Here is a 14,918-nt window from a genome sequence, read left to right as displayed (position 1 = left end):
TTGCTCTCCATAACTTACTGAGGTCCTTCCTAACCCTAGTTTAATTGAAAACCTACAAAACCAGCCACAGATAGTTGATAACAAGAGCATTCTTGACCAATTGTCTTGCTGGTTGAAGACTAATGCATGATAGTCCCAGCAAAAGTTGTAAAATAGAGAACTGTTGACTCACAGTACATAAACCAATCAGAATGGTGTATTTTGAATGACAATTGCATCAACCAATCAGATGGTCTTAATTCTAAACTAATTTGCATAAGGGCTTTATTTGTTCTCCATAACTTACTGAGGTCCTTCCTAACCCTAGTTTAATTGAAAACCTACAAAACCAGCCACAGATAGTTGATAACAAGAGCATTCTTGACCAATTGTCTTGCTGGTTGAAGACTAATGCATGATAGTCCCAGCAAAATTTGTAAAATAGAGAACTGTTGACTGACAGTACATAAACCAATCAGAATGGTGTATTTTGAATGACAATTGCATCAACCAATCAGATGGTCTCAATTCTAAACTAATTTGCATAGGGGCTTTATTTGCTCTCCATTACTTACTGAGGTCCTTTCTAACCCTAGTTTAATTGAAAACCTTTAAAACCAGCCACAGATAGTTGATAACAAGAGCATTCTTGACCAATTGTCTTGCTGGTTGAAGGCTATTGCGTGATGGTGCCAGCAAAAGTTGTAAAATAGAAAACTGTGGACTACATTCTTGACCAATTGTCTTGCTGGTTGAAGACTATTGCATGATGGTCCCAGCAAAAGTTATAAAATAGAAAACTGTTGACTGACAGCACATAAACCAATCAGAATGGCTTATTTTGAATGACAATTGCATCAACCAATCAGATGGTCTCAATTCTAAACTAATTTGCATAAGGGCTTTATTTGCTCTCCATAACTTACTGAGGTCTTTCCTAACCCTAGTTTAATTGAAAACCTACAAAACCAGCCACAGATAGTTGATAACAAGAGCAAACTTGACCAAATGTCTTGCTGGTTGAAGACTAATGCATGATAGTCCCAGCAAAAGTTGTAAAATAGAGAACTGTTGACTGACAGTACATAAACCAATCAGAATGGCTTATTTTGAATGACAATTGCATCAACCAATCAGATGGTCTTAATTCTAAACTAATTTGCATAAGGACTTTATTTGCTCTCCATAACTTACTGAGGTCCTTCCTAACCCTAGTTTAATTCAAAACCTACAAAACCAGCCACAGATAGTTGATAACAAGAGCATTTTTGACCAATTGTCTTGCTGGTTGAAGACTAATGCATGATAGTCCCAGCAAAAGTTGTAAAATAGAGAACTGTTGACTGACAGTACATAAACCAATCAGAATGGCTTATTTTGAATGACAATTGCATCAACCAATCATATGATCTCAATTCTGAACCAATTTGCATAAGGGCTTTATTTGCTCTTCATAACTTACTGAGGTCCTTCCTCACCCTAGTCTAATTGAACACCTGCAGAACCAGCCACAGATAGTTGATAACAAGAGCATTCTTGACCAATTGTCTTGCTGGTTGAAGGCTATTGCGTGATGGTGCCAGCAAAAGTTGTAAAATAGAAAACTGTGGACTACATTCTTGACCAATTGTCTTGCTGGTTGAAGACTATTGCATGATGGTCCCAGCAAAAGTTATAAAATAGAAAACTGTTGACTGACAGCACATAAACCAATCAGAATGGCTTATTTTGAATGACAATTGCATCAACCAATCAGATGGTCTCAATTCTAAACTAATTTGCATAAGGGCTTTATTTGCTCTCCATAACTTACTGAGGTCTTTCCTAACCCTAGTTTAATTGAAAACCTACAAAACCAGCCACAGATAGTTGATAACAAGAGCAAACTTGACCAAATGTCTTGCTGGTTGAAGACTAATGCATGATAGTCCCAGCAAAAGTTGTAAAATAGAGAACTGTTGACTGACAGTACATAAACCAATCAGAATGGCTTATTTTGAATGACAATTGCATCAACCAATCAGATGGTCTTAATTCTAAACTAATTTGCATAAGGACTTTATTTGCTCTCCATAACTTACTGAGGTCCTTCCTAACCCTAGTTTAATTCAAAACCTACAAAACCAACCACAGATAGTTGATAACAAGAGCATTCTTGACCAATTGTCTTGCTGGTTGAAGACTAATGCATGATAGTCCCAGCAAAAGTTGTAAAATAGAGAACTGTTGACTGACAGTACATAAACCAATCAGAATGGCTTATTTTGAATGACAATTGCATCAACCAATCAGATTGTCTCAATTCTAAACTAATTTGCATAAGGGCTTTATTTGCTCTCCATAACTTACTGAGGTCCTTCCTAACCCTAGTTTAATTGAAAACCTACAAAACCAGCCACAGATAGTTGATAACAAGAGCATTCTTGACCAATTGTCTTGCTGGTTGAAGGCTATTGCGTGATGGTGCCAGCAAAAGTTGTAAAATAGAAAACTGTTGACTACATTCTTGACCAATTGTCTTGCTGGTTGAAGACTATTGCATGATGGTCCCAGCAAAAGTTATAAAATAGAAAACTGTTGACTGACAGCACATAAACCAATCAGAATGGCTTATTTTGAATGACAATTGCATCAACCAATCAGATGGTCTCAATTCTGAACTAATTTGCATAAGGGCTTTATTTGCTCTTTATAACTTACTGAGGTCCTTCCTCACCCTATTCTAATTGAACAACTGCAGAACCAGCCACAGATAGTTGATAACAAGAACATTAATGACCAATTGTCTTGCTGGTTGAAGACTATTGCATGATGGTCCCAGCAAACGTTGTAAAATAGGAAACTGTTGACTGATGGTACATAAACCAATCAGAATGGCTTATTTTGAATGAAAGTTGCATCAACCAATCAGATGGTCTCAATTCTGAACTAATTTGCATAATGGCTTTATTTGCTCTTCATAACTTACAGAGGTCCTTCCTCACCCTAGTCTAATTGAACACCTGCAGAACCAGCCACAGATAGTTGATAACAAGAACATTCTTGACCAATTGTCTTGCTGGTTGAAGGCTATTGCGTGATGGTGCCAGCAAAAGTTGTAAAATAGAAAACTGTTGACTACATTCTTGACCAATTGTCTTGCTGGTAGAAGACTATTGCATGATGGTCCCAGCAAAAGTTATAAAATAGAAAACTGTTGACTGACAGCACATAAACCAATCAGAATGGCTTATTTTGAATGACAATTGCATCAACCAATCAGATGGTCTCAATTCTAAACTAATTCGCATAAGGGCTTTATTTGCTCTCCATAACTTACTGAGGTCTTTCCTAACCCTAGTTTAATTGAAAACCTACCAAACCAGCCACAGATAGTTGATAACAAGAGCATTCTTGACCAATTGTCTTGCTGGTTGAAGACTAATGCATGATAGTCCCAGCAAAAGTTGTAAAATAGAAAACTGTTGACTGACAGTACATAAACCAATCAGAATGGCTTATTTTGAATGACAGTTGTATCAACCAATCATATGATCTCAATTCTGAACTAATTTGCATAAGGGATTTATTTGCTCTTCATAACCTACTGAGGTCCTTCCTAACCCTAGTTTAATTGAAAACCTACAAAACCAGCCACAGATAGTTGATAACAAGAGCATTCTTGACCAATTGTCTTGCTGGTTGAAGACTAATGCTTGATGGTCCCAGCAAAAGTTGTAAAATAGAGAACTGTTGACTGACAGTACATAAACCAATCAGAATGGCTTATTTTGAATGACAGTTGCATCAACCAATCAGATGGTCTCAATTCTGAACTAATTTGCATAAGGGCTTTATTTGCTCTTTATAAATTACTGAGGTCCTTCCTCACCCTATTCTAATTGAACACCTGCAGAACCAGCCACAGATAGTTGATAACAAGAACATTATTGACCAATTGTCTTGCTGGTTGAAGACTATTGCATGATGGTCCCAGCAAACGTTGTAAAATAGAAAAGTGTTGACTGACAGTATATAAACCAATCAGAATGGCTTATTTTGAATTACAGTTGCATCAACCAATCACATGATCTCAATTCTGAACCAATTTGCATAAAGGCTTTATTTGCTCTTCATAACTTACTGAGGTCCTTCCTCACCCTAGTCTAAATGAACACCTGCAGAACCAGCCACAGATAGTTGATAACAAGAGCATTCTTGACCAATTGTCTTGCTGGTTGAAGACTAATGCATGATAGTCCCAGCAAAAGTTGTAAAATAGAGAACTGTTGACTGACAGTACATAAACCAATCAGAATGGTGTATTTTGAATGACAATTGCATCAACCAATCAGATGGTCTCAATTCTAAACTAATTTGCATAAGGGCTTTATTTGCTCTCCATAACTTACTGAGGTCTTTCCTAACCCTAGTTTAATTGAAAATCTACAAAACCAGCCACAGATAGTTGATAACAAGAGCATTCTTGACCAAATGTCTTGCTGGTTGAAGACTAATGCATGATAGTCCCAGCAAACTTGTAAAATAGAGAACTGTTGACTGACAGTACATAAACCAATCAGAATGGTGTATTTTGAATGACAATTGCATCAACCAATCAGATGGTCTCAATTCTAAACTAATTTGCATAAGGGCTTTATTTGCTCTCCATTACTTACTGAGGTCCTTCCTAACCCTAGTTTAATTGAAAACCTACAAAACCAGCCACAGATAGTTGATAACAAGAGCATTCTTGACCAATTGTCTTGCTGGTTGAAGACTAATGCATGATAGTCCCAGCAAAAGTTGTAAAATAGAGAACTGTTGACTGACAGTACATAAACCAATCAGAATGGTGTATTTTGAATGACAATTGCATCAACCAATCAGATGGTCTCAATTCTAAACTAATTTGCATAGGGGCTTTATTTGCTCTCCATAACTTACTGAGGTCCTTCCTAACCCTAGTTTAATTGAAAACCTACAAAACCAGCCACAGATAGTTGATAACAAGAGCATTCTTGACCAATTGTCTTGCTGGTTGAAGACTAATGCATGATAGTCCCAGCAAAAGTTGTAAAATAGAAAACTGTTGACTGACAGTATATAAACCAATCAGAATGGCTTATTTTGAATGACAGTTGCATCAACCAATCAGATGATCTCAATTCTGAACTAATTTGCATAAGGGCTTTATTTGCTCTCCATAACTTACTGAGGTCCTTCCTAACCCTAATTTAATTGAAAACCTACAAAACCAGCCACAGATAGTTGATAACAAGAGCATTCTTGACCAATTGTCTTGCTGGTTGAAGACTAATGCTTGAAAGTCCCAGCAAAAGTTGTAAAATAGAGAACTGTTGACTGACAGTACATAAACCAATCAGAATGGCTTATTTTGAATGACAGTTGCATCAACCAATCAGATGGTCTCAATTCTGAACTAATTTGCATAAGGGCTTTTTTTGCTCTCCATAACTTACTGAGGTCTTTCCTAACCCTAGTCTAATTGAACACCTGCAGAACCAGCCACAGATAGTTGATAACAAGAACATTCTTGACCAATTGTCTTGCTGGTTGAAGACTATTGCATGATGGTCCCAGCAAACGTTGTAAAATAGGAAACTGTTGACTGATGGTACATAAACCAATCAGAATGGCTTATTTTGAATGACAGTTGCATCAACCAATCAAATGGTCTCAATTCTTAACTAATTTGCAGAAGGGCTTTATTTGCTCTCCATAACTTACTGAGGTCTTTCCTAACCCTAGTCTAATTGAACACCTGCAGAACCAGCCACAGATAGTTGATAACAAGAACATTCTTGACCAATTGTCTTGCTGGTTGAAGGCTATTGCGTGATGGTGCCAGCAAAAGTTGTAAAATAGAATACTGTTGACTACATTCTTGACCAATTGTCTTGCTGGTAGAAGACTATTGCATGATGGTCCCAGCAAAAGTTATAAAATACAAAACTGTTGACTGACAGCACATAAACCAATCAGAATGGCTTATTTTGAATGACAATTGCATCAACCAATCAGATGGTCTCAATTCTAAACTAATTTGCATAAGGGCTTTATTTGCTCTCCATAACTTACTGAGGTCTTTCCTAACCCTAGTTTAATTGAAAACCTACCAAACCAGCCACAGATAGTTGATAACAAGAGCATTCTTGACCAATTGTCTTGCTGGTTGAAGACTAATGCATGATAGTCCCAGCAAAAGTTGTAAAATAGAAAACTGTTGACTGACAGTACATAAACCAATCAGAATGGCTTATTTTGAATGACAGTTGCATCAACCAATCATATGATCTCAATTCTGAACTAATTTGCATAAGGGCTTTATTTGCTCTTCATAACTTACTGAGGTCCTTCCTCACCCTAGTCTAATAGAACACCTGCAGATCCAGCCACAGATAGTTGATAACAAGAGCATTCTTGACCAATTGTCTTGCTGGTTGAAGACTAATGCATGATAGTCCCAGCAAAAGTTGTAAAATAGAAAACTGTTGACTGACAGCACATAAACCAATCAGAATGGCTTATTTTGAATGACAATTGCATCAACCAATCAGATGGTCTCAATTCTGAACTAATTTGCATAAGGGCTTTATTTGCTCTTTATAACTTACTGAGATCCTTCCTCACCCTATTCTAATTGAACAACTGCAGAACCAGCCACAGATAGTTGATAACAAGAACATTATTGACCAATTGTCTTGCTGGTTGAAGACTATTGCATGATGGTCCCAGCAAACGTTGTAAAATAGGAAACTGTTGACTGATGGTACATAAACCAATCAGAATGGCTTATTTTGAATGACAGTTGCATCAACCAATCAGATGGTCTCAATTCTGAACTAATTTGCATAATGGCTTTATTTGCTCTTCATAACTAACTGAGGTCCATCCTCACCCTAGTCTAATTGAACACCTGCAGAACCAGCCACAGATAGTTGATAACAAGAACATTCTTGACCAATTGTCTTGCTGGTTGAAGGCTATTGCGTGATTATGCCAGCAAAAGTTGTAAAATAGAAAACTGTTGACTACATTCTTGACCAATTGTCTTGCTGGTAGAAGACTATTGCATGATGGTCCCAGCAAAAGTTATAAAATAGAAAACTGTTGACTGACAGTATATAAACCAATCAGAATGGCTTATTTTGAATGACAGTTGCATCAACCAATCAGATGATCTCAATTCTGAACTAATTTGCATAAGGGCTTTATTTGCTCTTCATAACTTACTGAGGTCCTTCCTCACCCTAGTCTAATAGAACACCTGCAGAACCAGCCACAGATAGTTGATAACAAGAGCATTCTTGACCAATTGTCTTGCTGGTTGAAGACTAATGCATGATAGTCCCAGCAAAAGTTGTAAAATAGAAAACTGTTGACTGACAGTATATAAACCAATCAGAATGGCTTATTTTGAATGACAGTTGCATCAACCAATCAGATGATCTCAATTCTGAACTAATTTGCATAAGGGCTTTATTTGCCCTCCATAACTTACTGAGGTCCTTCCTAACCCTAGTTTAATTGAAAACCTACAAAACCAGCCACAGATAGTTGATAACAAGAGCATTCTTGACCAATTGTCTTGCTGGTTGAAGACTAATGCTTGATAGTCCCAGCAAAAGTTGTAAAATAGAGAACTGTTGACTGACAGTACATAAACCAATCAGAATGGCTTATTTTGAATGACAGTTGCATCAACCAATCAGATGGTCTCAATTCTGAACTAATTTGCATAAGGGCTTTATTTGCTCTTTATAACTTACTGAGGTCCTTCCTCACCCTATTCTAATTGAACACCTGCAGAACCAGCCACAGATAGTTGATAACAAGAACATTATTGACAAATTGTCTTGCTGGTTAAAGACTATTGCATGATGGTCCCAGCAAACGTTGTAAAATAGAAAACTGTTGACTGACAGTATATAAACCAATCAGAATGGCTTATTTTGAATGACAGTTGCATCAACCAATCATATGATCTCAATTCTGAACTAATTTGCATAAGGGCTTTATTTGCTCTCCATAACTTACTGAGGTCCTTCCTAACCCTAGTTTAATTGAAAACCTACAAAACCAGCCACAGATAGTTGATAACAAGAGCATTCTTGACCAAATGTTTTGCTGGTTGAAGACTAATGCATGATAGTCCCAGCAAAAGTTGTAAAATAGGGATCTGTTGACTGACAGTACAGAAACCAATCAGAATGGCTTATTTTGAATGACAATTGCATCAACCAATCAGATGGTCTCAATTCTGAACTAATTTGCATAATGGCTTTATTTGCTCTTCGTAACTTACTGAGGTCCTTCCTCACCCTAGTCTAATTGAACACCTACAGAACCAGCCACAGATAGTTGATAACAAGAACATTCTTGACCAATTGTCTTGCTGGTTGAAGGCTATTGCGTGATGGTGCCAGCAAAAGTTGTAAAATAGAAAACTGTTGACTATATTCTTGACCAATTGTCTTGCTGGTTGAAGACTAATGCATGATAGTCCCAGCAAAAGTTGTAAAATAGAAAACTGTTGACTGACAGTATATAAACCAATCAGAATGGCTTATTTTGAATGAGTTGCATCAACCAATCAGATGATCTCAATTCTGAACTAATTTGCATAAGGGCTTTATTTGCTCTCCATAACTTACTGAGGTCCTTCCTAACCCTAGTTTAATTGAAAACCTACAAAACCAGCCACAGATAGTTGATAACAAGAGCATTCTTGACCAATTGTCTTGCTGGTTGAAGACTAATGCATGATAGTCCCAGCAAAAGTTGTAAAATAGAGAACTGTTGACTGACAGTACATAAACCAATCAGAATGGTGTATTTTGAATCACAATTGCATCAACCAATCAGATGGTCTCAATTCTAAACTAATTTGCATAAGGGCTTTATTTGCTCTCCATAACTTACTGAGGTCCATCCTAACCCTAGTTTAATTGAAAACATAAAACCAGCCACAGATAGTTCATAACAAGAGCATTCTTGACCAATTGTCTTGCTGGTTGAAGACTAATGCATGATAGTCCCAGCAAAAGTTGTAAAATAGAAAACTGTTGACTGACAGTATATAAACCAATCAGAATGGCTTATTTTGAATGACAGTTGCATCAACCAATCAGATGATCTCAATTCTGAACTAATTTGCATAAGCGCTTCATTTGCTCTCCATAACTTACTAAGGTCCTTCCTAACCCTAGTTTAATTGAAAACCTACAAAACCAGCCACAGATAGTTGATAACAAGAGCATTCTTGACCAAATGTCTTGCTGGTTGAAGACTAATGCATGATAGTCCCAGCAAAAGTTGTAAAATAGAGAACTGTTGACTGACAGTACATAAACCAATCAGAATGGCTTATTTTGAATGACAATTGCATCAACCAATCAGATGGTCTTAATTCTAAACTAATTTGCATAAGGGCTTTATTTGCTCTCCATAACTTACTGAGGTCCTTCCTAACCCTAGTTTAATTGAAAACCTACAAAACCAGCCACAGATAGTTGATAACAAGAGCATTCTTGACCAATTGTCTTGCTGGTTGAAGACTAATGCATGATAGTCCCAGCAAAAGTTGTAAAATAGAGAACTGTTGACTGACAGTACATAAACCAATCAGAATGGTGTATTTTGAATGACAATTGCATTAACCAATCAGATGGTCTCAATTCTAAACTAATTTGCATAGAGGCTTTATTTGCTCTCCATAACTTACTGAGGTCCTTCCTAACCCTAGTTTAATTGAAAACCTATAAAACCAGCCACAGATAGTTGATAACAAGAGCATTCTTGACCAATTGTCTTGCTGGTTGAAGACTAATGCATGATAGTCCCAGCAAAAGTTGTAAAATAGAAAACTGTTGACTGACAGTATATAAACCAATCAGAATGGCTTATTTTGAATGACAGTTGCATCAACCAATCAGATGATCTCAATTCTGAACTAATTTGCATAAGGGCTTTATTTGCTCTCCATAACTTACTGAGGTCCTTCCTAACCCTAGTTTAATTGAAAACCTACAAAACCAGCCACAGATAGTTGATAACAAGAGCATTCTTGACCAAATGTTTTGCTGGTTAAAGACTAATGCATGATAGTCCCAGCAAAAGTTGTAAAATAGAAAACTGTTGACTGACAGTATATAAACCAATCAGAATGGCTTATTTTGAATGAGTTGCATCAACCAATCAGATGATCTCAATTCTGAACTAATTTGCATAAGGGCTGTATTTGCTCTCCATAACTTACTGAGGTCCTTCCTAACCCTAGTTTAATTGAAAACCTACAAAACCAGCCACAGATAGTTGATAACAAGAGCATTCTTGACCAAATGTCTTGCTGGTTGAAGACTAATGCATGATAGTCCCAGCAAAAGTTGTAAAATAGAGAACTGTTGACTGACAGTACATAAACCAATCAGAATGGCTTATTTTGAATGACAATTGCATCAACCAATCAGATGGTCTTAATTCTAAACTAATTTGCATAAGGGCTTTATTTGCTCTCCATAACTTACTGAGGTCCTTCCTAACCCTAGTTTAATTGAAAACCTACAAAACCAGCCACAGATAGTTGATAACAAGAGCATTCTTGACCAATTGTCTTGCTGGTTGAAGACTAATGCATGATAGTCCCAGCAAAAGTTGTAAAATAGAGAACTGTTGACTGACAGTACATAAACCAATCAGAATGGTGTATTTTGAATGACAATTGCATCAACCAATCAGATGGTCTCAATTCTAAACTAATTTGCATAAGGGCTGTATTTGCTCTCCATAACTTACTGAGGTCCTTCCTAACCCTAGTTTAATTGAAAACCTACAAAACCAGCCACAGATAGTTGATAACAAGAGCATTCTTGACCAAATGTCTTGCTGGTTGAAGACTAATGCATGATAGTCCCAGCAAAAGTTGTAAAATAGAGAACTGTTGACTGACAGTACATAAACCAATCAGAATGGCTTATTTTGAATGACAATTGCATCAACCAATCAGATGGTCTTAATTCTAAACTAATTTGCATAAGGGCTTTATTTGCTCTCCATAACTTACTGAGGTCCTTCCTAACCCTAGTTTAATTGAAAACCTACAAAACCAGCCACAGATAGTTGATAACAAGAGCATTCTTGACCAATTGTCTTGCTGGTTGAAGACTAATGCATGATAGTCCCAGCAAAAGTTGTAAAATAGAGAACTGTTGACTGACAGTACATAAACCAATCAGAATGGTGTATTTTGAATGACAATTGCATTAACCAATCAGATGGTCTCAATTCTAAACTAATTTGCATAGAGGCTTTATTTGCTCTCCATAACTTACTGAGGTCCTTCCTAACCCTAGTTTAATTGAAAACCTATAAAACCAGCCACAGATAGTTGATAACAAGAGCATTCTTGACCAATTGTCTTGCTGGTTGAAGACTAATGCATGATAGTCCCAGCAAAAGTTGTAAAATAGAGAACTGTTGACTGACAGTACATAAACCAATCAGAATGGTGTATTTTGAATGACAATTGCATCAACCAATCAGATGGTCTCAATTCTAAACTAATTTGCATAAGGGCTTTATTTGCTCTCCATAACTTACTGAGGTCTTTCCTAACCCTAGTTTAATTGAACATCTGCAGAACCAGCCACAGATAGTTGATAACAAGAGCATTCTTGACCAATTGTCTTGCTGGTTGAAGACTAATGCATGATAGTCCCAGCAAACATTGTAAAATAGGAAACTGTTGACTGATGGTACATAAACCAATCAGAATGGCTTATTTTGAATGACAGTTGCATCAACCAATCAGATGGTCTCAATTCTGAACTAATTTGCATAATGGCTTTATTTGCTCTTCATAACTTACTGAGGTCCTTCCTCACCCTAGTCTAATTGAACACCTGCAGAACCAGCCACAGATAGTTGATAACAAGAACATTCTTGACCAATTGTCTTGCTGGTTGAAGGCTATTGCGTGATGGTGCCAGCAAAAGTTGTAAAATAGAAAACTGTTGACTACATTCTTGACAAATTGTCTTGCTGGTAGAAGACTATTGCATGATGGTCCCAGCAAAAGTTATAAAATAGAAAACTGTTGACTGACAGCACATAAACCAATCAGAATGGCTTATTTTGAATGACAATTGCATCAACTAATCAGATGGTCTCAATACTAAACTGATTTGCATAAGGGCTTGATTTGCTCTCCATAACTTACTGAGGTCTTTCCTAACCCTAGTTTAATTGAACATCTGCAGAACCAGCCACAGATAGTTGATAACAAGAGCATTCTTGACCAATTGTCTTGCTGGTTGAAGACTAATGCATGATAGTCCCAGCAAAAGTTGTAAAATAGAAAACTGTTGACTGACAGTACATAAACCAATCAGAATGGCTTATTTTGAATGACAGTTGCATCAACCAATCAGATGGTCTCAATTCTGAACTAATTTGCATTAGGGCTTTATTTGCTCTTTATAACTTACTGAGGTCCTTCATCACCCTATTCTAATTGAACACCTGCAGAACCAGCCACAGATAGTTGATAACAAGAACATTATTGACCAATTGTCTTGCTGGTTGAAGACTATTGCATGATGGTCCCAGCAAACGTTGTAAAATAGGAAACTGTTGACTGATGGTACATAAACCAATCAGAATGGCTTATTTTGAATGACAGTTGCATCAACCAATCAGATGGTCTCAATTCTGAACTAATTTGCATAATGGCTTTATTTGCTCTTCATAACTTACTGAGGTCCTTCCTCACCCTAGTCTAATTGAACACCTGCAGAACCAGCCACAGATAGTTGATAACAAGAACATTCTTGACCAATTGTCTTGCTGGTTGAAGGCTATTGCGTGATGGTGCCAGCAAAAGTTGTAAAATAGAAGACTGTTGACTACATTCTTGACAAATTGTCTTGCTGGTTGAAGACTATTGCATGATGGTCCCAGCAAACGTTGTAAAATAGGAAACTGTTGACTGATGGTACATAAACCAATCAGAATGTCTTATTTTGAATGACAGTTGCATCAACCAATCATATGATCTCAATTCTGAACCAATTTGCATAAGGGCTTTATTTGCTCTTCATAACTTACTGAGGTCCTTCCTCACCCTAGTCTAATTGAACACCTGCAGAACCAGCCACAGATAGTTGATAACAAGAGCATTCTTGACCAATTGTCTTGCTGGTTGAAGACTAATGCATGATAGTCCCAGCAAAAGTTGTAAAATAGAAAACTGTTGACTGACAGTATATAAACCAATCAGAATGGCTTATTTTGAATGACAGTTGCATCAACCAATCAGATGATCTCAATTCTGAACTAATTTGCATAAGGGCTTTATTTGCTCTCCATAACTTACTGAGGTCCTTCCTAACCCTAGTTTAATTGAAAACCTACAAAACCAGCCACAGATAGTTGATAACAAGAGCATTCTTAACCAAATGTCTTGCTGGTTGAAGACTAATGCTTGATAGTCCCAGCAAAAGTTGTAAAATAGAGAACTGTTGACTGACAGTACATAAACCAATCAGAATGGCTTATTTTAAATGACAATTGCATCAACCAATCAGATGGTCTCAATTCTAAACTAATTTGCATAAGGGCTTTATTTGCTCTCCATAACTTACTGAGGTCCTTCCTAACCCTAGTTTAATTGAAAACCTACAAAACCAGCCACAGATAGTTGATAACAAGAGCATTCTTTACTAATTGTCTTGCTGGTTGAAGACTAATGCATGATAGTCCCAGCAAAAGTTGTAAAATAAAGAACTGTTGACTGATGGTACATAAACCAATCAGAATGGCTTATTTTGAATGACAGTTGCATCAACCAATCAGATGGTCTCAATTCTGAACTAATTTGCATAATGGCTTTATTTGCTCTTCATAACTTACTGAGGTCCTTCCTCACCCTAGTCTAATTGAACACCTGCAGAACCAGCCACAGATAGTTGATAACAAGAACATTCTTGACCAATTGTCTTGCTGGTTGAAGGCTATTGCGTGATGGTGCCAGCAAAAGTTGTAAAATAGAAAACTGTTGACTACATTCTTGACAAATTGTCTTGCTGGTTGAAGATTATTGCATGATGGTCCCAGCAAAAGTTATAAAATAGAAAACTGTTGACTGACAGTATATAAACCAATCAGAATGGCTTATTTTGAATGACAGTTGCATCAACCAATCAGATGATCTCAATTCTGAACTAATTTGCATAAGGGCTTTATTTGCTCTCCATAACTTACTGAGGTCCTTCCTCACCCTAGTCTAATTGAAAACCTACAAAACCAGCCACAGATAGTTGATAACTAGAGCATTCTTGACCAATTGTCTTGCTGGTTGAAGACTAATGCATGATAGTCCCAGCAAAAGTTGTAAAATAGAAAACTGTTGACTGACAGTATATAAACCAATCAGAATGGCTTATTTTGAATGACAGTTGCATCAACCAATCAGATGATCTCAATTCTGAACTAATTTGCATAAGGGCTTTATTTGCTCTCCATAACTTACTGAGGTCCTTCCTAACCCTAGTTTAATTGAAAACCTACAAAACCAGCCACAGATAGTTGATAACAAGAGCATTCTTGACCAATTGTCTTGCTGGTTGAAGACTAATGCATGATAGTCCCAGCAAAAGTTGTAAAATAGAGAACTGTTGACTGACAGTACATAAACCAATCAGAATGGTGTATTTTGAATGACAATTGCATCAACCAATCAGATGGTCTCAATTCTAAACTAATTTGCATAAGGGCTTTATTTGCTCTCCATAACTTACTGAGGTCCTTCCTAACCCTAGTTTAATTGAAAACCTATAAAACCAGCCACAGATAGTTGATAACAAGAGCATTCTTGACCAATTGTCTTGCTGGTTGAAGACTAATGCATGATAGTCCCAGCAAAAGTTGTAAAATAAAGA

The sequence above is a fragment of the Crinia signifera genome, chromosome 3, assembly GCF_055691185.1.
Source record: "Crinia signifera chromosome 3, ASM5569118v1, whole genome shotgun sequence".
Taxonomy (NCBI): domain Eukaryota; kingdom Metazoa; phylum Chordata; class Amphibia; order Anura; family Myobatrachidae; genus Crinia; species Crinia signifera.
Note: the sequence above shows the minus strand (reverse complement) of the source record.